This window comes from Nomascus leucogenys, chromosome 3 (genome assembly GCF_006542625.1).
Source record: "Nomascus leucogenys isolate Asia chromosome 3, Asia_NLE_v1, whole genome shotgun sequence".
In the NCBI taxonomy this organism is placed as follows: Eukaryota; Metazoa; Chordata; class Mammalia; order Primates; family Hylobatidae; genus Nomascus; species Nomascus leucogenys.
The window spans coordinates 23552593-23579360 of NC_044383.1; the positions used below are offsets into that span (position 1 = coordinate 23552593).

Below are 26768 nucleotides of genomic sequence, written 5' to 3' on the forward strand. Positions count from 1 at the left end.
TAGATATTTAAAGTTTTTTTAAAAATTCAAACTCTACATATTTAATATTTTCAAAGGAATCTGAAAAGCACTAATTATAACAAAAACAGTGTTTAGTGTGAGAAACAGATTAGTAATCTGTGTCTTCAATAAAGCTTGCACTTTCTCAATTCAACGCATGCTTGTTTTTAAGCATTTTTTCCTAACATTACATTGCACTAAGTTGTCAAAGGACATATCATCTATCTACAATAATTCTAAACATTACTTAAAACAGCTAATTTAGTTTATAATTTGTTTGACATATCAACTACAATGGTGAAGCAGCAACACACAGTTCCTTGAGGAATGTGAATGACAAAGTATAAGCCACAAGTTATATTTTTGCATTTAGGGTTCATTTTAGGAAGCAACTCAGGTGGTATTTAGAACAAATTTAAGTTAAAATTTATCTCAGGTTGATATGATGTTGGTAATCAGAAAGGTGATAAGGTTTACTGATTTACTGCAGAACTGGAATCTCCAATGGGAATTAGTGCCCTCTGGGCCACCTGGGGCCCTACATGTCTGGTAAGCTTCAAAAAAAAAAGACTTTAGTATCTTTAGTAGTTAGAAAGATAGCATACTCTAGCACAAACTCTAGCACCCTAAACATATGTTGTGTATCAAAAGAGAATACTCTTTCAACGTCAAAAGGTGACTGTATTTAATGCAGATTAACCACCACTCTTTAGATTTAAGCACAACTTGGTGGTATTAATGCCAGAGGATGTGGTTAAACAAGACATGCACACCTGATAGTCTTGGGAATACTATGAAGACCTCTCACTGGTTTGCAGTAATTACCATGAGCTCAATAGCAACAAGGGGCAGTGGTTACATGGGCTCACTCTTGGGCCAGATTCTGGGTTCAGAACCAACCTGTGTCACCTTGGGAAGATACTTAACCTCTCCATGCCTCTGTTTAGTCACTGGGTTGTTGGAAGGACTAAGTAAATTAAATCATATAAAACTCTTAGTGCCTGGCACAGAGGTTAGGCAAATAAATATTGGCTATTACAAATATTTGCTGAGTCTTCACATGCTGGGTAGCATGACCTAACAGCCTTCAAAAAGATATGTCACTTTATATACTGATAATGATAAACACAAAAAGCACTGAGTACAAACCCTATTCTAAGCACTTTACATATAACAACTCGGTTAAGCTAAAGTTCTGATGTGACTGTTCCCCAACACGCTACACAGTTTGTTCAGAGCCAGGCTTCTATGCTTTTATGTGATTTCTTCGCTCAAACACTTCGTATACTCTGATGACATGCATACATGCCACGCAGTACTGCTAACCAACTGCTTTGAAATGGGAGAGATTAACCAGCTAACCACCTGTAGGCTTACATGTGACAAAAGCACTCAGACATGATAGGCCTACTTCAGGAAGCCTCAAAACCTCAGAAGTTGGGCACCACCCTGTATCTAGGTTTTAGGATTGTGTGTAGGAGTTGGGCTGTTGCTGATGGTATGTTCTCTTGGTCTCAAGACATTCTGGTTTTACAAAGACCAGATCTACACTTTAAACATAACTAAGCAGAATTCACATTCATCCCAGCATAATATTGAAAAAAGGGGTGAGACAGCAAAGTGTATAATTTTCTCCCTTTCAGTCAATGCTTGAAACTTACATTCCGAAAATACAATCCTTCTATCATGCAAAATATTTCCCAAGTGTCATATGATCAACAATGTCAAATGTTTACCAAACATTTCCTATCATATACGTAAAATGTAGCAATATATTGAATGTCTCATAACCAACTATCTCAAGAACTCCTTCAAATTATGTTTAACATTCAAAATGGATACACCCGTTTCTTCTTTAAAAACTATTACCAACATGCCAGCACTTCCGGGCACCTTAAGTGTTAGCACAGACTGAACTCTTCAGAAAGATGAAGAGTTAAATGTAGCGGCCTTTATTTTATCCTGGTCCTCCTTCCATAAAGTTAATCTGCTCCATTTAAGCAAAGGAAAATAAGTTATAATGCAAATGCAATATTATAGAGACTTCGATATAAAAACTTTCTACAAATGCTCCATTTATAATGTTCCAGTTATTTATAGGGTTAGGTAACTTAACCCTATAAATGGGTTGGTCCCATAACTTAATTACACAAATATTTTTAACAGTCAAGTATTTAACTTAAAAATGACAAATTGCACTGTACTCTTATTTTTTCAATCTTTAAAAACACTCTCACTAGGAGTCTTCTAGAGCCAAAATTAGGCACGTACCCTGCACTATGTAGTCAGAAGCCATTCCAAGAAAAGCAACCATTTAATACTGCTAAATCTAAAATCCTACATAATTTAACGTAAACGTGCACGCACGTGTATGTAGCTAGTCCCATACCCCAGAATCTTATCAATCCCCTCCCCAAACTTGCATATAATCCTCCCTCAAAGCCTCTTGGTTAAGTTAAATTCCTTAACACTCTACCAGGTTAACTGCAACAGCACATGTGCCAAGGAAATTAGTGGTTTTCCTTGCGCTCCCATTTTCAATGGGCACCTACTTGCAATTAAATCTCTGCAACAAAAAAGTTCACCCGAGGCCGTTCTTGCCATTTTAAAAGAGGCCCAGATTATGCTACCTGTCTGTGGTCTTGCCTGAGCTATAATAGCATACCTCCAAAGAGGCTGGACGTGCCCCAAACACCAGCACACCAGACCTGCTGCCAACTTCGCTTGTCACCCCTAGCAGGAAGCTCAACCTAACATGTATACGTTTGTAGGGGTGGTGTGTTTGTGTGCGTGTATGTCTGTTTGGGGGGTGGGGAAGCGGATTATAGAAGAAAGGTAACTGAACACTTTCAACTTGTAACAAAAAAATGTTTTTTTAATGAGGAGAAAAAAAAAACTAAAACCAACATTCTCTCTTTCCTCCACCTTTTCCAAGCGCAGGAACCTCCCACTCCCCTGAAGCGCACCTTCAGGGCTTAAGGTCCCCGGGGTCACCTAAGCTTCAGCTAGCATCTGATTTTAGTACTCCCCGCCTTCGGAGGGAAAACCAGAGGCCGCGCGAAGCGTCGGACCCACCCCGCGGCGCCGCAGGCCGTGCACCGCCGCCCCCGGACCCTCCCCCGCAGGTACGCTCCCCTCTGGCCTGGCCGTGGTCCCCACTCCCGCCCCGGAAAAGGGTTCACCTGAGGCCACAGGGACAGCCAATGAGAAGTCCCCTCGGCCCCGCCAGCCGCCGCTCCCTACCCCAGCGCGACCCCCGGTAGCGTCCCCGCTGCCAGCCCCCGCGCGGGTGCCCGCGTACCGGCCCGGAGGAGAGGCGGGACGACGGCGCGTCCTCTCCCCGCAAGATTACCTCGCAGCGCGTAGCCGGCTTTGTGTTTCCCCTCCCTCCTTCTCCGCAGCCGCCGGGGCTGCAGTGGCCGCCGGATCCGCCGCTGCCGCCGCCTCTTAAGCGCCGCAGAGCCCCAGAGGGTAGGGCGGGAGAAGGGGAGGGGGCTTGAGGAGGGAGGGACCTGTACGCCGAGCCCTGTGCAGCAGGAAGCGGCGACACCTGGGATGCCGACGCCTCTAGCTCTTGCTCTGTGTTTTAAAAAATCTAATTTAAACCCCTCTTCTTTCCCTCCCGCCCCTCACACTGGCGACCGTTAACGGGCTGGCGGCTCGCGCTCTGGCGGGACTCGCCGAGCGCCCCTCCAGCGTCCCTTGTTCCCGCCCCCTAACGCCCCGCCCCTAGGTCCCCAAGGTCCGCCCCTCGCAGCCCCCTACGCCTCTGGCCCCGCCTCTTGGGCTCTGAAGCCTCCCGGCCCCGCCTCCTCAAGACCTCGCCTCTGGCAGCCCCGAGCTCTCTCTGGCCCCGCCCCGAGCGTCCCTCTAGAGCCCTGGCCCCGCCCCCGCAGCCCCCTCCGCGCCCTCAAGCGCTAAGTCCGTGAAACTGCGGCGGTGGGGGCCTGCAGGCCCTGCAGCCGGGAGGGCCTGGTTCGGGGCGGCTGCCTGGCGCCTCTTCAACGTCCTCCTCTGGCTGTGCAGCTCGAATCCACGGCGTCCCCGGAGGGCCAGAGGGGGAAACGACCCCGACAGAAACCCGACCGCGAAGGGGAGGAGGGGCGCCTCGGAAATGTCTCCCGCCCTAAATGAGCGAGCCCCCCACTCCTACTCCCGAGGCTGAGCCGCCGCTTTGAGTCAGCCTCGGCCGCCCACACTGGCTGCTGGGGCTTTAGGGGGAGGCCACTGCAAAGGTTCAACCTCCGCACGCCCCCCATGGGGCCTGGACTTCGCTCTCAGCACAGCTGCCTTCGCGGGCGCCTAGTCCCTACAACCCCTGCTTCACCTCCACACAGAGGGAGGACAGGGGCTCTCGTTTCTGCTTCATTTGGACCTCTCGAGAGTCTTCACTCCCGCTTTGGCTCCCGGCCTCTGAACCTTATGAGAGCTCACTTCTTTGAGGCGAAAAGTCGAGGCATCGCCAAGAACCTTCAAAATGAATGCGGGGTCCGGCAAACTTTCCAACACGCAATAGCAGGGCTGTGGATCCATCCACAGGTGACACCGGGTCGCCCACCCCTGTCGCCCAGACATGTTTCTCACCCCAACCTATTCTCGAAATAGACCTCCCAGCGGTGCACACTTTTCTCTGCCACCCACGACTTCCACGTCCCTCCTGCACCAGTACACTTGCAAGCACACCCCTCCGAGCGCCATTCTAGTGATTCATGGTCCCTTGGGCCAACCCCACCCTAACACACACAACAAACTTCGTTCCCCACCCTTATCTCCCTTCGTTTCCAAGGCACTGGCGACAATCCACTTCATTTCCTTTCCTCATCTGCAGACTTGTCCCCCTCAAATACCTCACGCCATCCCCCTCATCTTCATCCCCTCCCTCCTCCCTAAAAATGTGCTAATTAAAATGTAGTTTCCTCTTCCCACATACGAAGTGTGGAAAATGAATCTTGGCACAAACTGTGATGCATTTATCGTTTTCTCTCTCCACTGGACTAAGGCTGTAGAAATTTTAGTCTACCACCATCTCCCATTTGCTCAAAAATCCAACCATGCCTTATTATTTTTAAATACGCTTAACGAATCGTGGGGAAGACTTCCTAGTTTGGGGAAGAAAATTGTTTAGAAAATGCTCAGCCTGACATTCTATTTGGGATTTAAAAATATCTGCAATATTTGAGAGAGATATTGGGAGTGGCTGGATATTTTCTTGCATTTAAAAAGCAAAAAAATGAAAAGCTTTGCATGCATCAAGGTTAGCCTTTTTATGAATAGCAAAAAAAGTATCCTAAGGGCACCTATCAGCATATAGTCCCCACTGTATTTTGCTAGTCGCAAATCTAGACACCCCCACCACCACCAAAGGAAGACAAATTAACATAATCCATTTTAAGCATGTCTGATGAACAGTCTTTTCCATGATCATTCCTTTTCTCACAGTTTCTGGACAAAATAGCTAGATAGAGCTCCTTACCCACCGAAGATCCAAAGCTTCCTTCTAACCAGGGTAGTAGATGTACGTGTCTGTGTCTTCTGTTCTCTAGGTGTGGATTCTGCAATGCTGCACAGAAACCCACTGCAGCCTCAGACCAACAGCAGCAGCGGCGGCGGCGGCGGCGGCAGCAGCAGCAGCAGCAGCAGCAACAGCAGCAGCATTAGCAGCAGCAGCTTCTCTCAGTGCTGAGTAGTAAAGTGTTTGACTTAGTAGACTCTACAATTACCATTAGGCGCTTGCTTAAAGAGAGGAGGCGGAATCTTTCTTAAAGGGATGGGTTTTGTTTTTCCTCTCTAGTATTGCTTCATAAGAGGCAGAGAGGGTGGAATCAGGGAGTTTTGTGGACTGAGTAAATCAGTACAGCTGTGGGAGGTCAAGGTTAAAATTAACTGGGTGGTTGAGGAATGGAGGCAATGATTTTAGTGTAAGTCAATGAGATGCTAGAAGCACCAGTTTTAAAGAGCCCTGCTAATTTCAAACATTGGGGTAATGGCAAAATAAAGTTGTATGCCTTGAAACTGATAGTAATTTGTGCTAATATTTAATTTCCAATCATCGTACTAAAATAATAACTATGTAAAGGAAAGCTATTTAGTATTTAATATAAGAATAAAAAGAAAAATGAATTAAAACTAGTTTATGTGACTAGAAGCAATGGATTCAAGTTCTACCTATAAGCCTACTTGGAACTTCAGTGAATACCAGTATTAGAAAATATATTGTTGACAGATTTCAATGTGTGCTCATGTGTTATAAAAATCACAATATTATATATAGAAAAAACAAAATATATCTAAAATAATTTTCGGATAATAGCACAGTATTATGCTATTTCAGTGGCAATTCAAAGGTCAGCAAAATTAAGAAACACAAGTGGATTGACTGACTCTAAGTGCATATGAATCTACTATTTACACTATTAAAATGTGTTGTGTCCACACAAGAATCTGCATTATAACCTTACATTTTATCTTTATATTACTTGATTTAAGCACTGACCAGTTATGTTTTTTTCTCTATAAGTAAATGAAGAGGTGTGATCTCAAAATATGAATAGAAAAAAATACAGAAAATATTCTGCCATTGATTTTCTTTGCACAGCTTTTGTTAATTCTGTACCTGTGTGATCTTGAACAAGTAAATAACCTTATTTGGTTCTTAGTTCCCTGTTTTGTAAAGTGAGGAAGTTGGATTGAAATTTCCCAGAGTCTGGCTGGGCATGATTGGTGGCTCACGCCTGTAATCCCACCACTTTGAGAGGCTGAGGCGGGCGGGTTACAAGGTCAAGAGATAGAGACCATCCTGGCCAACATAGTGAAACCCTGTCTCTACTAAAAATGCAAAAATTAGTCGACTCACTGCAATCTCTGCCTGCCGGGTTCAAGCGATTCCTGCCTCAGCCTGGGACTACAGGCGCATGCCACCACGCCCAGCTAATTTTATGTATTTTTAGTAGAGACGGGTTTCACAGCGTTAGCCAGGATGGTCTCAATCTCCTGACCTTGTGATCCGCCTGTCCTGGCCTCCCAAAGTGCTGGGATTACAGGCGTGAGCCACCGCACCCGGCCTCAATTTTTTTTTTTAATGCCTCCTACAGGGAGAGAATTAAAAGAAATTAGTTGCCCAGTTTCCTTCATCTGTTTTTGTTTTCCTTGCTTCTCTGCAAGGAGGGCTTTTTATTTCATCTACCAGGTAGTATTGAACAATGAATAAAATGGTGATTATTTTTATAATTCAAAGCATTCCCCCACATCCCCTCGCCGCAGATTGAATGCATTTCTTTACCTCTTCCCAAAGTGCTCAGCACAGTCTCTTATATAAAGGCACTTAATAGATACTTTAAAAACTGAATACACGATTTAATGAATGAATTGCTCCCAACATATCCAGAAACTGACTACAAAGTGTTTTTGTTTGTTTTTAATTTGCATTGTCCAAAACAACTGACTCCATTCTTTACCTCCCTTTCCTAACACAGTCATGATCTAAAAGAAACAATCTCTTTTCTGTAGAGCTCTTTAGAAATGCCTGATTTGTATTCTCCAATTAAATTGTAGCCACAAATCTCAACAGGAACTCTGGGTAGATCAAGCAGTAGCAGAGGCACTTTCTGCCAAGAAAACACAGTCTTCAGTTTCAGAATTCTGGTGTTCCAGTTCTAGATGTAACACCAACTGGTTATATGGCCTTAAACAAGCTTCTTGACATGCTTGTGCCTCAGTTTAGCTATCTTTTAAGTGGTGGTGGTGGTGGATTATAATACCTGCTGTACCTACTTCATAGGGTTGTAGTGAAGTTCAAATGAGATAATAAATATAAAAATGCTTTGAACTTTTCAAAGCACTGTGTAAATATAAGGTATTATTATAGGCAAATGTATTTAAAATCAATTATCTAGTTCAAGGGACTTTACCCTAAACAACCTGTTTTACTACTTGTTGTTTCAGAAAGCAAACAGGTTTATCTTTCTCTCTTCCTCTTTCTCTACACACACACACACACACACACACACACACACACACACACACCCTTACTGTTCCCAATTTAACAACTTCTCAGCTTTGAGGATTTTCCCTTGGGCTGGGAAATATGCATATGCCATTTGAATATGAAGAGCCAAGAATTTATAGAATCCTCTCCCTATCCTACCCCCTAAAATTTACCTTTTTAAAGCTCTCAGACAGAAAAGTAAACTTAATGAAGCACAACAGCCTCTTCAAACTACGTAATGTTATGTATTTAATCAGTGGAGTTAGATGAGCCATTCATTTGAAACTTGGCCATGCTACATACACTTTGATCACCCTTTTATGCCAAGCCAGTCTGGAAAGTACTTGGGGAACAAGGCAGGGAGGACTAACATGGAATTCATGCTAATGAGTTCTCCATTCCCCAAGGAGATATAATCAGGGCAATACTCAAGGATTCGTCAACATATTTTATTAGTACTATGTGACCTATATGGTTTATTTTAAAGGAATTAACCAGGCCGGGCGCGGTGGCTCACGCCTGTAATCCCAGCACTTTGGGAGGCCAAGGCAGGCGGATCACGAGGTCAGGAGATCGAGACCATCCTGGCTAACACAGTGAAACCCCGTCTCTACTAAAAATACAGAAAATTAGTCGGGCATGTTGGCGGGCGCCTGTAGTCCCAGCTACTCCGGAGGCTGAGGCAGGAGAATGGCGTGAACCCGGGAGGCAGAGCTTGAAGTGAGCCGGGATCCCGCCACTGCACTCCAGCCTGGGCGACAGAGCAAGACTCCACCTCAAAAAAAAAAAAGGAATTAACCTCAGCTAAATATCTGAAATATCTTTATACAACTGTTTAAGTAATCAAGCCTGATATATTTCTGAAACTTTAATGAAATATCACCCTTAGGGTCCTCCTTTTTTTTAAGTGTTTATTCTCATTTATTCATTTTCTATTTGGTAACTTAAAATCATCATGGCTAAATAAATATGCAAACAACTGCTACAAATAAGAAACTCCTAATGGGAGGCTCACTCATATGTAGAACATAAAGACTCATATAAACTCAACTTAAGAATCACTAGTTTCTGGCTGGGCACAGTGGCTCACGCCTGTAATCCAGCACTTTGGGAGGCCGAGGTGGGCAGATCACGAGGTCAGGAGATCAAGACCATCCTGGCTAACACCGTGAAACCCTGTCTCTACTAAAAATACAAAAAATTAGCCCGGTGTGCGAGGCGGGAGCCCGTGGTCCCAGCTACTCGGGAGGCTGAGGCAGAATGGCGTGAACCCGGGAGGCGGAGCTTGCAGTGAGCCAAGATTGTGCCACTGCATTCCAGCCTGGGCGACAGAGCGAGACTCCGTCTCAAAAAAAAAAAAAAAAAAAAAAAAAAAAAAAAAAAACACTAGTTTCTTTTTGTTTGTTTGTGTTTGAGATGGAGTCTTACTGCGACCTCCGCCTCCTGGGTTCAAGCATTTCTCCTGCCTCAGCCTCCTGAGTAGCTGGGATTACAGGTGCGTGCCACCACGCCTGGCTAATTTTTGTAGTTTTAGTAGAGACGAGGTTTCACCATGTTGGCCAGGATGGTCTTGAACTCCTGGCCTCAAGTGATCTGCCCACCTCAGCCTCCCAAAGTGCTGGAATTACAGGGGTGAGCCACTGCACCCAGCCAAGAATCACTAGTTTCTATGTAGAAAAACTTTAAAATGAATGCAAAAAATGCAATTGCTATGTGAAACCTAAAATACGTTAGTTGCATATACATCTCTTCTTTTTTTTTTTTTTTTTTTTTTTTGAGATGGAGTCTCGCTCTGTCGCCCAGGCTGGAGTGCAGTGGTGTGATCTCGGCTTACTGCAAACTCCACCTCCCGGGTTCACACCATTCTCCTGCCTCAGCCTCTCCGAGTATCTGGGACTACAGGCGCCCGCCACCACGCCCGGCTAATTTTTTTGTATTTTTAGTAGAGACGGGGTTTCACAGTGGTCTCGATCTCCTGACCTCGTGATCCGCCCGCCTCGGCCTCCCAAAGTGCTGGGATTACAAGCATGAGCCACCGCGCCCGGCCAGTTGCATATACATCTTTTCATCACATGGTCATATGCCTTCACACTTCAGCTACGAATCTCTAGTATATTAATTACATGATCTTAAAACCAGATGCTTTACTCCTTATGACAGTATTTCTAGAAAGTAATCAGGAACTACCTCCAACAGAACCATTTGGAGTGTTTCCTAAAATACTGATTCATAGGCTGTACTCCAAATTTACTGAATTAAATCTTTTAGGATGGGGCCCTGGATTGAGACTTTTTTTTTTTAAATCTCTGAATGAAGAAGAGGATTGAGGACTTTTTAAGCACCCCAAGTGATTCTCATGTACCACTAGTTTGATCACAGCTATCCTATAGAAACAATGCACTGTGTAGACAGAATCTCAGAGACATGAGTGAAATGCAGATGGCCCCCTTTTCATTATGTGAAAGAGATTCAGATAAGGACAAAACTGGCTACACCTTTTCTGCTGCATAAATGTGTGCAAAATATTTAACCTCTCTGAGTCCTAGTTTTTTTTTTTTTTTTTTTTTTTTGAGACAGGCTATTACTCTGTCTCTCAGGCTGGAGTGCAGTGGTGTGATTTCAGCTCACCACAGCTTCAATCTTCCAGGCTCAAGCGATCCTCCCACCTCAGCCTTCCTGATAGCTGGGACTACAGGTGTGCACCACTATGCCTGACTAATTTTTGTGTTTTTTGTGGAGACGGGGTTTTGCCATGTTGCCCAGGCTGGTCTTGAACTACCGGGCTCAAGTGATCCACCCACCTCGGCTTCCCAAAGTGCTGAGACTACAGGTGCGAGCCAACATGCCCAGCCCCTAGTATCTTAATCTGTAAGATAATACCTGTTTGACATGGTTGTGAGGATTAAATGACATAATATATGGAGAGCTTCTAATGCCTGACACCATATGGAATTTAAATATTTGTTTATCCTCTCACTCTTTGTTCAAAAATGAGTTTCCAGGTGCATTCTTCTTGTCTAGTGTTCTTAGTATGTTTGGTAGAGTAATGTGAACTAGTAATTTAATGATAGCTAAAATTTTGAGTTCTTAAAACATACCAGTACTGAATGTCTTATATTTGTTATTTCATCTCATACCTACAATAACCCTTAAAGGTAGACATTACTGTATTATTATCTTCACTGTACAGATTAAGGAACTGAGCCTTGGAGAGGATAAGTAACTTGCCCAGGATATCAAAGCATAGAATTAACACTGCTGGGGTTCAAATCCAGGCTTTCTGACTCCAGAGCCTAACAGTTCATCATGCTGTATGTTCTTTACATTCTCTAGGTACTTAGATTCTAAAATGTGAGCCAGTTTCTTGGGAAGAGTAAGCAACTGCAAAAGTGGAGTTTATAAACATAACAGAAATATTGACAAATGAATGTCATAATTTCCCTATTTTAGAAGCCTTTACCAATTGCTCATAACAGAGTGTGGCACATAGTAGGTGTTCAAAAGTACTCGTGGAATGAATGGAAGGGACAGGTTGCATCAGCACACTATTTAAGCAGCTGACAGATCCAAACCCAAGTTTTCACACAAAAATTGCAGACTGAATTGATCTGATTTTTCAGACCAGCTTATATTCTGACATAATGCAAATCACTAACTCTCAGAGCTATAAATCATCTTCTTATTTACAGCAGATAGTTCTTGAGCATGTGTTATTAACAGCACACTAGTCTGGTAGTGGAAGGATTATTTTAAAAAACCTTAAGACGCCAGGTGCGGTGGCTCACGCCGGTAATCCCAACACTCTGGGAGGCCGAGGCAGGCGGATCACCTGAGGTCAAGAGTTCAAGACCAGCCTGGCCAACATGGTGAAACGCCATCTCTACTAAAAATACAAAAATTAACTGGGCATGATGGTGCATGCCCGTAATCCCAGCTACTCGGGAGGCTGAGGCAGGAGAATCACTTGAACCCAGAAGGCGGAGGTTGCAGCGAGCTGAGATCACACCATTGTATTCCAGCCTGGGTGTCACAGTGAGACTCTGTCTCAAAAAAAAAAAAAAAACCTTAAGACATAGCTTATGGTCTCAACATCTAGCTGGAAAATGAAACACAAATGTATGAAACAACTAGATTGCAGAATTATTTCACATGACATAATAAATGTAAAGCTCCTAGGAAATGCTAAATGTTCAATAAATAACTGCCTTATCAATATTTTTATTTTAATAATTATTAAGATATAATGATAGTTTTATTAATAATGAGGAGAAATAATATTTGTTATAGCTACAGTTTAAAGAATGATTATGTGCCAAGCATTATGCTTGAAGTTTATATTACATTTAATCATGATATCAGTCTTGCTAAATCAGTATCATTGATCCTGTTTTTCAAATGAGGAAACTGAGGCCCAGGGAGGTTAAATAATTTGCCCAAGGCACATATTCTGTAAGTATAATATACCAGAGTCAGGGAATAAGAGACTCCAAAAGGAGTCAGGGAAGATAGAGGTCAATTCCTGCTGGAGAAAACAGGGAGGATGTCTGTGAGTAGGAAGAGCAGAACTTTGATGGGGGAAAGAGGAGGAGAAGGGCCTTAGGTGATGGCGGTGGCAGGAAGTGTATGTATGTGAACTTTGTGAGACAGGTCCCACAGTGCTTTGCTCAGGGTCAAGCTCATTATGAATGCACAACTTAGATCTCTTCACTGAACATGGACAGCAAAATATAAAGTGTGTTGGTAGAACAGCAAACAAATCTGTTTGCCTGGAGTAGAGAGTTTGTGTAGGACAAATTTAGAATGTACGTAGTCCCCAAACCCTGAAACACCCAGCCTTCATTTACTGAGAGCTTATTTAAGTCGCCCCACTTCCAGTTACTGTCCATTAATTCACTCAGTTATTTTCACTCATTAAGGCAACAGTATTTGTTGAACTCCTGCTATGTGCCAGGCAGTATTCTGGGTGGTAGAGACAAAGCAGTGAACAAAATGGACAAAAATCCCTGTATTCATGAAGCTTTTATTGTACTGGGAAAACAACAGACGTTAACATGTAAACAAATCAATAAATAAGGTGATTTCAGATGCTAAAGGCTAAGAAGAACGTAAAATAGGCCATTGACAATGACTAGCGTGGGGGAGGGGTACTGCTTATAGTTAGGATGGATGAAGAAGGTGTCTTTGAGGAGGTGACATTTGAGCTGAGACCTGAATGATCTGTAGTTGGCAGCTGGAGAGACAAGTAAGTTCAAAGGTCATGAGGCAGGAACAAGTTTGGTATGACTGAGGGATTGAGGGAAAGGCATGGTGGTCGAACACTGCTACTGAGGGAAAGAGGCCTAAGACGGGAGAGCTAGGTGGGGGCCGGATCATGTGGGTCTGGCAGATCACAGTGAGGAGTTTGACTTTCAGAAGGTTTTAAGCAAAGGAAGGCTACAGTCTCGTTTGCATTTTTGGAATTTCCTGGCTGCTATGTGCAGAATGAACACTAGAGAGATGTGACTAGAGACTGGGAAGCTAGTTAGGAAGCCATTACAGTCATCCCGACAAGAGGAAATGGGGTCTTGTTGTAGGGGTAGCTGTGGAGAAGAGAAGTGAAAGGTCTTGGGTATATTTTGGAGACTTGCTGATGGAGTACATGAGGTGAGTGCAGAAAAGGAGAGAAAGAGAGGACTCAATCCAGAGTGGTCTCCAAAGCCTTTGACCTTAGCGTCTTGGTGGATGGTAGTACCATTATCTGAGACAGAGAAGACTTGAGAAGAAGTAGTATAACAGATAAAAGTGAGCCCTTCTGCTAAGTTTGAGATTACCCTCTTTCTTCTCTTCAGAGTACAAACTCCACTCTATAATTATTTTGTTAATTAATTTTGTTGTACTTATTTATCATTATTTTCCTCCCCATAGGAATCTTCAAAAGAGTAAGAACTTTATCTTGTTCATTGTTGTCTCCCTAGTACAGTCTAGAGTCTAGAACATTGATTGTCACAGAGTATATACCCAATAAATATTAGGATTTGTTGAGACTGGTTCAGTAGTTCTCAAATTTAAGTGTACATGAAAACCACCTAGATTTAGATGGTTATTAAAAGTTTAGCATCAGCCACCATCTTAACCCTTCCCCATCAAAACTCTTCTGTAGTAGGTCTGGTGTTGCACTCTGAAAGCTGCATATTTAGCCAGCACTGTAGGTGTGCAGTGGACTACAAGCTAAAGCAGTGGTTTAGATGTATCAGTGTTCTTTCAAATATTTGCCTTAGAAACTACATTTCAGTGGCATCTGTGTAAAAGACCATAAAGCATGGCTTTAAGAATTCAATGGCATTCCCAAATATAGTCAAATCATACAGTGTGATTTAAAAGCTTTTGAGAGAAAAGCAGCGAAAGAATCCTAGAGTCCCTTCTTTCTCATTTGACTTATAGACTGTCATTGTGAAGGGGTCCTTCAGAAGGATTCATCATGTGAAGAAAAATGGCTACCTAAGTGCAGGGATTTCAAGGGCAGCAACAGCCTTCTCTGACCATATCTCCAAAGTATCCCTATTTACAGGTCTGTGAAATTCCTTTACTTGGTGATTATAGTAAATGTATGTTTTTGTTTGCACAGCATTCCTTCCCTTTTCCAGTAAGAGTGCCCCAATATTCCTTTGGAGCCTTTTTTACCTCATTGCTGCAGCTTGGCACCCCGCCCTCTTCTGAGATAGGTGTTGACCCCATGCTGAACCAAACAGATAATCTCTCCCTAGCATTTGAATCTTGAGTAGTAACACAAAGACTTAAGGTTAGAATTCCACCTAAAAGAGGTCCTGGAAGAAAATGAGATTAGATACTGCTACAAAGACCTCATAAAACCCACTTAGTTCCTGTCTTTACAAGACCCGATTCTTCAGCTTTCTCTTCAATTCCGTGAGCTCTGTGCCTTATTCTTCCAATAAATTCCTGCTTTGCTTAAGTTAGAGTGACCTCAGTTGCTTGAAATATAATCTATGGCATAGCAATAAAAACCTTGTGATCTATAGTTAGAGGCAAAGCTTTCAAAACAAATCCTTCCTGGGAGTAGTAACACATTAACTTAAATTCTCACTAAAGTGTAAATGTATGATAGCAGAGCCTGAACAGCACAATTCATTGAGGCAGAAGAGAGTGAAGAGCTCCATGGCTTGACATCCAGTCCCACCACTGAGGTAGGAAGGAAAGTTTACACATGATTTAAATACCTTGCTGCAAACTGTCTACACTTTTATTTCATAGTTTCTACTAAGCCCTCCCAGATACTGAGTTTCTACCTTCAGACTAAACTTTCAGAGCAAGGCTTTCCAAAGCAGGGCGTAATTACTAGGACACATAAACCTAAGACATTAATTTATGAACATGAGAATTCATAACATTAAATTTAGTTCTCATTTCCTTCTCTGGCCCCAGGGGAAAAAAGGGGAACATCCTGTCCTTTTAATCATTTGAGTTAAATCCTAGTCATTTGTTGACCTTCCTCCTTTCCCCATTTTTGAAAAGACTTATAACTCTTTAAAACGCTAAGAAATTAATGACTTACCTCATGCCTTATGCACAATATCTTCTGAACAAGACAAGTTTCTCACAGTCTCATTCACAATGATTACTGAAACTAAAGTAACAACAGAAAGCATACTGAACAAAGCCAGCAGTTCTGTGTGTAAGCCACACCCAGGGAGAGATAACAAGCATGTTGTAGTTTAACAAGAGCAATAAAAATGAAATCTAATCACTCGCAGATTATATGCAGTATAGAGATCAAGTTGTAAAAACCAGTCTAGTTAATATTTTTTATTTTTAATAGTGGTTGGTATTTGTGAAAATTAAACATAACAAAATCTGGATATAAAACAATATTGATTCTTCATGGCCAATCATTTTCATTTCAAATGGGGGTGGAGAAAAATCACCATTCTTATTAAAACATAATAGTATTACTAACATTTGCTGAGCACTCACTATGTGCCAGGTACTATGTTAAGTGCTATTTAATGTAGATTGTTTCATTTAATACACTTCCATGTGGTATTGCCCTAATATACCTATTTAGAAACAGTGGAACTAAGGCACTGAGAGGTTAAGTAATTTGCCCAAGATCAAAGAGAAGGTAAATAGCAGTGGTTGGGTTTTGAATCCAGGTAACGTTAGACACACCTGACAGTGATAACTTGACTTGTGCATATCCTGAGAATGATCCTACATGGCAGATGCACCTGAATGTGTGTTCAGAATTCTGAGCTAAGAAATCCAAAAGTGGCCAAATCAGGGATCTATTCCTTATCTTATAAGGACCATCTGAGCCCCCATGCTGTCCAGTGGAATGAGGGCTATACAGGGGATCGAGGTCCTTTGTTTTGGGTTAAATGAAGGTTGCCAGGTGGAGGTTTTAGGCGCAGGGAGTTAAGCGAAAATGCTATATAAACTGCATGCTTTTTTCAAGTGGTTCTCATACCCAGCCCACCACCACTGGCCTTTCTCCTCTGTAAAACTCCATATCTCTGAGTCTCTTCTTTGGCCTCTTGAACATGGTGCCATCCCCATTGGAGTCTATAGGAGTTCAGCACAACACCAGGCAACGAAACGGCTTGAGTCTGGGCTATCAGTCCCTTCTCTTTACTGCCTTCCAACATTGCTTGGCCAGTTAGTGGAAGAGCACCTGGTCTTTGCTTTTGCCTGTACTTGAGGCCCTTCTAACCCTCATTTTGAATGTTTAAAAATTACATTTTGAAAACTACCTGAACCAGGTAATCAAAGTAAATAGGCTTTCCAGGAGTCGAATTGTTTGGATGTTAATTGTTAACTCAATGATAAGCCTTTCTAGCAGCTTTTACAGAAATTTACTTATCCACACTTTACATTAAGTTAAATAGTAAGGATTTAGGGATCTAATCAAAGTCTCCAAATGCATGAGCAAGGCCTTTGGTTTTCAAATGCAGTTTATACTCTGTTACAGTGAATTTGGGATGAGGAGGTGAGTGGCATTCTCTCTCAGAAAGGTAAGTTATTTTTCTGATAGGTGGTTTCACTTCTCTGCCAGGGAAGTAACTGAGAAACCAGACTGGAACTTGTATCTGCGACCTGGTATGGAGTGTGGGTGGCACATAAATCAAACAGCCGGCTCTTAAACATTCAGGATTTCTTCAAATACAGTGTAAATTTTCTGAGCCAGTCTTCCTGAAGTCTGGCCATGACCCAACATGCTTCAGTCCAGAAGGTGGTGGTTTCTGAAAGACCCTTCATTTTTTTTCTTTTCCATGAAATGGGATGATAGAATTGATACAACCCTGACTGCTTTTAAAAAGATTGCCAGAGTTTTTACTGGATGTACCTGTGGTTGGGATGGCTTTTGTATTTTTGAGGAATATTTCAGTCCTCTTTCTCTATGCTATTGCTTTCTTTATATATAGCGTCAGTACTTTTACTACTAGATGAGGAATTCAAAGCATTAAAAAACGTAGGGTGGCCGGGCGCTGTGGCTCACACCTGTAATCCCAGCACTTTGGGAGGCAGAGGCGGGCGGATCACAAGGTCAGGAGATCGAGACCATCCTGGCTAACATGGTGAACCCCCTTCTCTACTCAAAAGTACAAAAAAATTAGCCAGGCGTGGTGGCAGGTGCCTGTAGTCCCAGCTTCTCGGGAGGCTGAGGCAGGAGAATGGCGTGAATCCGGGAGGCGGAGCTTGCAGTGAGCCTAGATCGCGCCACTGCACTCCAGCCTGGGCGACAGAACAAGATTCCGTCTCAAAAAAAAAAAAGTAGGGTGATGTAGGGTGACACCAAATGGTCCTGCGCTAGACTGCCCCTTGTGCCTTTGTTCTTGGAAGAGATAGGAGGAGAAAATAAAAGCATGACACTCTCTGCCCCAATCCTGTGTTTGTTTAAGATATCAAGGCAGAACCTACAAGAACAAACAAGTGACTAAAGGGATTCAAGATAATATAGACAAGATGGAAGAAAGTCTACAAACTTAGAAGTAGGTCTTTTCTTGTGGAAAGGTCAGTAGAAGAGCCACCACCATGCTTGGGGTCTGCACTAATTAGCTGTGGACTTGAACGAATCATTTAATGATTCTAAACTTCTGTTTCCCTATCTGTAAAATGGATATGGGCGTCAAAGTATACATATGTAGACTTGGAAGAGGACTGATCTAGCCTCTGACCCACTGCAGAAATATAATCTACATTATTCCTGAAAAATAACCCATCATCCCACCTCCCATGAAAAGCGACTCATCTTCTTATGTTCCTTATGCTGAGCTAAGTTCTGCATCTCGGCACCTCCATTCGTTGGCCTTGATTCTTTTTCTTGAAGTTCTGAGTTGGCAACTTGGATGGCAAGAGAAACAACAGAGTACAATGGAAAGAAAATCGGATGAATCTGAGTCTGAACCCAATCTTAATCACTTTACTGGATATGAAATCTTGACCCAATCGCATCAGTTCTGTAAGGCTCAGTTTCCTCAGCTACCTGACAGAGATATTGCAACTTACCTGACAAGTTTATTGGGAGGATTAGAAATAATTTCTAGGCCAGACATGGTGGCTCACGCCTATAATTCCAGCATTTTGAGAGGCGAAGGCGGGCAGATCACGAGGTCAGGAGATCGAGACCATCCTGGCTAACGTGGGGAAACCCGTCTCTACGAAAAAATACAAAAAAATTAGCCGGGCGTTGAGGTGGGCGCCTGTAGTCCCAGCTACTCAGGAGGCTGAGGCAGGAGAATGGAGTGAACCCGGGAGGTGGAGCTTGCAGTGAGCCGAGATTGCACCACTGCACTCCAGCCTGGGCAACAGAGCGAGACTCCGTCTCAAAAAAAAAAAAAAAGAATTTCTATAAAATGCCTTCACATAGAGAGTGCTTGGTAAAATTACAATTAAGAATTATTTTCTTAGAATATATTGAAGTCAGTATTTCTTGGGGCCTGAGGTGTTTATGGCATGATTTCAGGTTCCTGTTATGATGATTTGTTCTGAAATGTTCTCAACTTTTCCCTTGTTCCTGTTTCAAATAAATAACCACTTTCTGTATATTGCCTTGCATTTTCTTTCTCAATAAAACCACCTGTTTGTTTGCTTGTACAATAGAAAAGAAGGAAGCTTAAACACGGACTTAATGAAGCTGTACGCAAGTGTATGCTAACTAGCTAGAAAAAATCCACGGTGGAGGTAGAGTTTAATCTTTACTTTGCAGCATGAGAGGCTTCTGAAATAAAGGATAGTTTGGAAAGGAGTTCAAATGTGCTCTGGGATAAGAGATTGTCGTAATGCAGGAAACATGCTAACTTTACTAAAGTGAAAGGAATTCCATGAGTTTAGGAGTGAGATAACCCAGAGCTGTGGACCTCACAGTCATTTGAAACTTCACAGAAAGTTTCCGTAGGAACAGAAGCTTCAAAACATCTCTTTTTGAACTCGGCCATAAGTATGAAAAATTAAAACATGTGACTCTTTGACTAAAAAAATCCGTGGTAATGAAGTTACTGTGCAGAAATTCTTGTGTGAACATTTAAACAAGATAGTTACAAGGATGTTCACTGCCAGGTGGTTTCCAATGTCAAACAAACAGAACAACAGTGACAACAACAATCTAAAGCTTTCAATAGGAGAATAGTAAAAACAACAGTAATGGATCCATAAAATGGAATACTATACAGCCTTGATGAAACATCATGTTAACCTGGTATGATGTCCATGATATATTGTTGAGGAAAAAAGTAGGTTTTAGACCACTATATGATGAGCTATATTTGTATATATGTATCTATGTATGCATGGGCATGTGCATATATTTATGTGAGTATATAGATATAAATATATAGTGTATGTCCCATTTAGAAAAAAGTTTGGAAATCTGTATGAAAACTGTTAACAGTAGTTAATTCTGAGGGGTGGGATTAGGAGAAAGAGAGATTTTCATTTTTTGCTTTAAACGTTTGGATATTTGAGTGCTTTTACATGTGCAAGTATTATTTGTATAATTTCAAAAAACAGTAAAATAAGAATAGCTAAATTCACAAACATATATTTAAGCACTTGGTTACCTTTTCACAAAGTTCAGGAGTCCTCACTTGGAGAATACCTTTTTAAAGGAAATAAATAAGTTAATATGTTTCCTTTGGATAAAAGTCAGAACTGAAAGACCATCTGGTTTAATACCCTAGAAAGACCCTCACCTATCTATGCCCCCAAGACAAGGGAGGAATCTGGAACCCCTGACATCTAGGGTTCCTTTATATCCCTCCACAGCTTCCTTTGGATCTCAAATAGGGCAAAATGCCCTAACTGGCATATGACCATTATGAGTGTTTTTCTTGAAAGGAAGTGAGACTTGGTCATCAGATAATTTCCCACAAAAAACCTGATGTGAGCACTTGGAGCTTAGTACTGGTTACAGTGACTAAAGCTCTGTGGCCCAGGAGCTTGCCTGCTAAAGCTGGGCACTGCAAACATCTATCATCCAACATTTGCCAGATGCCAGTTCATTTGATTAAAGAACAGTGTTCATGAGCACTTGAGCTTAATTTTTTTCAAGGAGCCAAATTGCCTCATGCAAAGAAATATTCAACAACCACCCTGCATCACTAATTCCAGCCAACTGCTTCTTGAAATTGTTCCACTAGTTGTAAAAATTAGTGGAGTAGAGTGTGTAGTTGGTTAAGTTTATCCATTTGTTCATTCATTTATCTCTTCATTCAATTGTCAGTAGTAAACACAGAAGTTAGCAGTCAGCTGGGGGCTTAGGGGGGTCAGAAACATTTGAGTTTAAATTCCTGCCCTGACACCTACTGGCTATAAAATCATGGCAATTTATGTAACCTATCCAAGTCTTTGTTTTCTCATCAGTAAAATGGAGGCAGTAATCAAAAAGCTGTCATGAGGATTTAAGAACATTTAAAGTACCTAGCATAGAACCTGGCACATATTACATGCTCAGTAAAAGTTAGCTGTTGTCATTCATGAGTTTGTCATTCAAAAAATATTTGAGCACCAACTGTGTGCCAAGTTTTGTGCCAAATTCTGAATTTTTAATGTGGTTAAGATATGATCCTTGCCTTTAAGGGGGTTAAGTCTAGGTGAGAGGTTATTAACCTAACAGAATTCAGAGGCTTCTTGAATTTGGATGGGGAAAAACAATCACATGTCTATTTTCCACTAACCTCTAACTAAAATTTTACATTTCCTTCAATTGTAAATGTATTCACCAAAGCACAGAAGTACTCACAGTATGTGTGACTTTGTTACCAAGAGAAATCATAGATATTTTCATAGCATATAGTTTGGCAGAAATTTTAAAATGTCATTTATGCACATCATAACTTTGAAATTATAATAGTTATTATACTCACTGCTAGATGTAGAAATTGTATTAATGAAGCACATATGTAATTATATCTGAAATTTTTTTGTATTTTGAAAGCTGTACATTTATTTCTTTGTGTTCCTATGTATTTATTCATTTAAAAAGTATTCTGAAATGGGTACATATATGTACTGTATTACATGCATGAGGATGTTTATAATAGCACTATTCATTAAATAAAAAACTGAAAACAAAGTAAATGTCCATCAAGAGAAGAATGAATAAATCACCATTGATATAATCATGCAATGAAATACCACCCAGAGATGAGAATGAATAAACAATTGCTACATTCAGCAACATGGATGAATCTCACAAACATAAGTTTAAGCAAAAGAAACCAGACACAAAATAGAATGTACTATATTTTTCCATTTACATATAGTTTAAAAACAGACTAATTTTAAAATAGTTTACTTTTTTGTGGGGTGGTGGCTGGGACAAGGGGGCTTTGGGGTTAGCTAATTATTGATCCAAATGCTAGTAATATGAATATATTCAGTTTGTACAAATTCATTGAGTTGTACATGATTTATGCACTTACAGTTGTAAAAACTTACTTTAGAGAATCACTTGAACCTGGGAGGTGGAGGTTGCAGTGAGCCAAGATTGTGCCACTGCACTCCAGCCTGGGTGACAGAGTGAGACTCTGTCTCAAAAAACAACAAACAAACAAACAAAAAACATACTTTTAAAAAGGAGATCCAGGCCAGGTGCTCCTGCCTGTAATCCCAGCACTTTGGGAGGCCGAGGCAGGCCGACTGCCTGAGGTCAAGAGCTTGATACCAGCCTGGCCAACATGGTGAAACCCTGTCTCTACTAAAAATACAAAAATTAGCCGAGCGCGGTGGCACACGCCTGTATTCCCAGCTACTTGGGAGGCTGAGACAGGAGAATCACTTGAACCCAGGAGGCGGAGGTTGCAGTGAGCCAAGACCAGGCCATTGCACTCCAGCCTGGGTAACAAGAGTGAAACTCAGTGTCAAAAAAAAAAAAAAAGGAGATCCATAGACTTCCCGAGGCTGCCAAAGGGGTTCATGACACAGAAATGATTAATAATTTCTGGTCCAGATAGAGAGATAAATCCAGAGAAATTACTATAATACAATGTGTTATAGACAGCCTGGATTTTCCAGGCCATTCCTGATCCCTGTATTCTAATCCTATTGCCCCATTAAGTATAACATACTTTTCAGAGCATGCATCTTTTTATATATATAGGAAAAATAAGAAAGGAAATACAAAGTAAGGGAAGTCAGGAAGAAATCTCATGAAGGAGGTGATATTTGAGGGGATCCTCAAAGAATAACTTGACTTTCAGTTGAAGAGCTTGCTGGCAAAGTGAGCAGCATCAGGAGAAAATGGGAAGCATGCTGTGTTTGGAGAACATCAGGTGATCTGGTGTGGCTGGTTCATAGGGCAGATAATTGGTAGGGGGAATGGGTGGGAGATATGAGAATGACTGTGCATTATGCTAAGGGAAATTGGCCAATGTTTTTTGTTTGTTTATACTTTTTTATTGACAGAATAGACATAGAGAAGAGTGACCCAAATGTAAGAGTACAGCTGCATGGATTTGCATAAACTGAACCTATCTATTTTTCTAGTATTCAGATCATGAAATGGGACATTAACAACCTATCAGAAACCCCTTTCGTGCTCCCTACCAATCACTACTGCTCCACATCCCTGCCAATTGGAATCACTATCCTGACTTCTAACCCCATAGATCGGTTTTCTAACCATTATGAACTAAACATATTGTTTAATCCTTGAACAACTCTGAGATAGAATTTATATCCATTTACAGCTTTAATGTGTGTACTTTTTTTGTGTCTGGCTTCTTTCACTCATGTTTATAAGTGAAATGGAATGTCCTTGCCCATGGTTATAGATTGTTGCCACCTAAGTTTTAAGCAAGGGAGTAGTATGGGCTGACCTCTGGGTTAGAAAAGCTACTTTAGCAGCTTCGAGGAGGGTAGAATAGAAAGACAAGAAGACCCATGGAAGGAGCTAGAGAAATAATCCATGCAAGAGATGATGAGGACTGACCCAGAGCCCAAGCAGTGGGGATAGAGAAGGGGTGGACAGATCAGAGCTCTGGAGAAGCAATTCAAAACGTGTTCCATTTACAGTGCCCTTCAAACACAGAGGAGAACACTCAGCTGAATGCTCAGAACCCAACCAACATTAATTGACCACGGCATTATTTTGGGTGCTTTTCAAGATTTAAATGAAACAAGCTACATCCCTCTGAGAGTCTATTGTCATAAATGACAGGGATGAGACAGAAGAAGCTAACAAAATGTGGATGAATGACAGTGTCCCTTGAGGCTTTAATGACCTCAAATGTTGTTGGAAGAGTTTTGCAGCTGATTTCTTTTTCTTACATATATTTTGAGTAGCAGAGTTTCAACATAAAATTTAGATTAGTAAGGAAAACAAAACCAGAATTGAAGAGAAAACAGGGGTAGGGAAGAGTTTTAGCAGAAAGTTGAGAGGGATGAGGCGGTGAGTGGGTGTGTAGTACAGATGGAGGGGAGATGGCTGGTGAAGCATGAAGTGAGAACTCATTCTGCATCTATCTTAATCTCACGCTTCTCAAACCTGGGTGTACATATCTCTGAAAGCATGTCAGGAGGAACTAGAGCGCCCAATAAATACAGTACATTTTGTTGGAATGTTCATTTTATGCTAGGACTGAGGAGAAAGATTCCATTTATCTGGAAACAAACAATATGTTATGGAGCAGAATGCAAAATTCATGTGATGTTTTAAGATAAAACATAAGACTTTAAGTATATTTCTAGCAAATGGTTTTTTGGCCTTCAGCCCCAATGCCTCCCTTGCGATTAGGTAAAATCCAGAAGAAGAGTTTTGCAAAATCTCATCTCCATCACTTTTGACTCCATGCTCCACTCTATGCTGCTAGGACCTACACTGAGCTCTTTTCCAGACTGTGGTGTTACTCATTCAGCCACATTCCTTCTTTTCTTTACTCACTCATTCCAAACATGTTAAGTAAGGGCCTGCCCTATTGTAGGACCTGGGAGATAGTTTTCTTCTGTACAATACTGTAAGCTCCAGAAAGGACTGTGCCTTAAAAGAAAACATTTAGAATCCCTACAGCATTTGTCAAAACTTGCACATATTAAATGTTTTATAAATATTTGTTGACATAAAATGAAATGGGATATTTGCCAAATCTTTGCAAAAACTCAGAGAGGAATTAGGAGAGGGACAATAAAGAGGAGAGAAAGGTATGAATATATGTGAACTGCTAACAATTATGAACTAAACATATTGTTTAATCCTTGAACAACTCTGAGATATAATTTATATCCATTTTACAGCCAAGGAAACTCAGGCTGAGAATGAATAAAGTAACACGTTTGAAGCAACACAGCTAGTATCAGAGTACAGATTCAATCCCAGCTTTGTCTGGTACTAAGGTCCATGGATAATATCTATAGAAATGTAAAATGCATGTGCCCTTTGACCCAGTAATTCTAGGAATTTATCCTCTAAATACAATCAAATAAGTGCTTAAAGATACAAACACAAGGATGCTCATTTTGGTGCTAATTGCTAATTGTACCACCATGCCCAGCTAGTTTTTGTATTTTTAGTAGTGACAGGGTTTCACCATGTCGACCAGCCTGGTCTCAAATGCCTGATTTCAAGTGATCCACCCAACTTGGCCTCCCAAAGTGCTGGGATTACAGGGGTGAGCCACCACTCCCAGCCAAAGTAAACGTAAACATGAGTGTGTATTATTTTTATAATAAAAAGCAAACAAGTTAATAAAATTAAATGAAAAAAACCAAACAAGTTAATAAAATTAAATGAAAATAAAGTTAATAAAATTAAATGAAAATAAAGACTTAGATTTAAGTCCTTGATCTATCTTGAGTTGATTTTTATATAAGGTAAGAGATGAGGATCCAGTTTCATTCTCCTACAGGTGGCTTGCTAATTATCCCAGCACCGTTTGTTGAAGTGTGTCCTTTCCCTATTTTATGTTTTTGTTTGCTTTGTCAAAGATCAGTTGGCTGTAGGTATTTGGCTTTATTTTTTGGTTCTCTATTCTGTTCCATTGGTCTATGTGCTTATTTTTATACCAGTACCATGCTGTTTTGGTGACTATGGCCTTATCGTATAGTTTGAAATCAGGTAACATGATGCCTCCAGATTTGTTCTTTTTCCTTAGTCTTGCTTTGGCTATGCAGGCTCTTTTTTGGTTCCATATGAATTTTAAGATTGCTTTTTCTAGTTCTGTGAAGAATGATAGTGGTATTTTGATGAGAATTGCATTGAATTTGCAGATTGCTTTTGGCAGTATGGTCATTATCACAATATTGATTTTACCCATCCATGAGCATGAGATGTTGATCCATTTGTTTATGTCATCTATGATTTCTTTTGGCAGTATTTTGTAGTTTTTCTTGTATAGGTCTTTCACCTCCTTGGTTAGGTATATTCCTAAGTATTTAATTTTTTTGCAGCTATTGTAAAAGGAGTTGAGATCTTGATTTCTCAGCTTGGTTGCTGTTGCATGAAACTATACAAATTCTAGAAGATAACATCAGAAAAAACTTTCTGGACATTGGCTTAGGCAAGGATTTCATGACCAAGAACCCAAAAGCAAATGCAATAAAAACAAAGATAAATAGCTGGGACTTAATTAAACTAAAGAGCTTTGCATGGCAAAAGGAACAGTCAGCAAAGTAAACAGACAACCCACAGAGTGGGAGAAAATCTTCCCAATCTATATATCTGACAAAAAACTAATATCTAGAATCTACGATGAACTCAAACAAATTAACAAGAGAAAAAAAACAATCCCATCAAAATGTGGGCTAAGGACATGAATAGACCATTCACAAAAGAAGACACACAAATGGCCAAACAAACATATGAAAAAATGCTCAACATCACTCATGATCAGGGAAATGCAAATCAAAACCGCAACGTGATACTACCTTACTCCTGCAAGAATGGCCATAATAAAGAAGTCTACACTTCTACACTGCTGGTGGGAATGTAAACTAGTACAACCACTATGAAAAACAGTGGAGATTCCTTTAAAAACTAAAAGTAGAACTACCATTTGATCCAGCAATCCCACTACTGGATATCTAACCAGAGGAAAAGAAGTCATTATACGAAAAAGATACTTGCACATGCATGTTTATAGCAGCACAATTCACAACTGCAAGATCATGGAACCAATTCAAATGCCCATCAATTAATGAGTGGATAAAGAAACTCTGGTATATTTATCGAAGATATATAAACTGTGATATATATATATGTATAAAATATATATATGATGGAATACTACTCAGCCATAAAAAGGAATGAATTAATGGCATTCAAAGCAACCTGGATGGGATTGGAGACTATTATTCTAAG

At 41.1% G+C, this 26768-nt stretch overlaps 1 protein-coding gene across 6 annotated transcripts in view; it reads right to left on the reverse strand.

Annotated features, from left to right (window-relative positions):
• The window catches only part of ADD3 (adducin 3), a 174116-nt gene that overhangs the window by 126911 nt on the left and 20437 nt on the right, over positions 1-26768 (reverse strand). For 2 of the 6 annotated variants that reach the window (XM_030807307.1, XM_030807277.1), the window contains exon 1: positions 3353-3735. The exons of 1 other annotated variant lie outside the window; for it this stretch is intronic. The gene's annotated coding sequence lies outside the window, so the exon portion shown is untranslated. Of the gene's footprint in view, positions 1-3352; positions 3736-5473; positions 5910-26768 lie in introns of those variants that run through there. 3 more of the 6 variants (XM_030807287.1, XM_030807284.1, XM_030807312.1) reach the window with 3 other exon arrangements.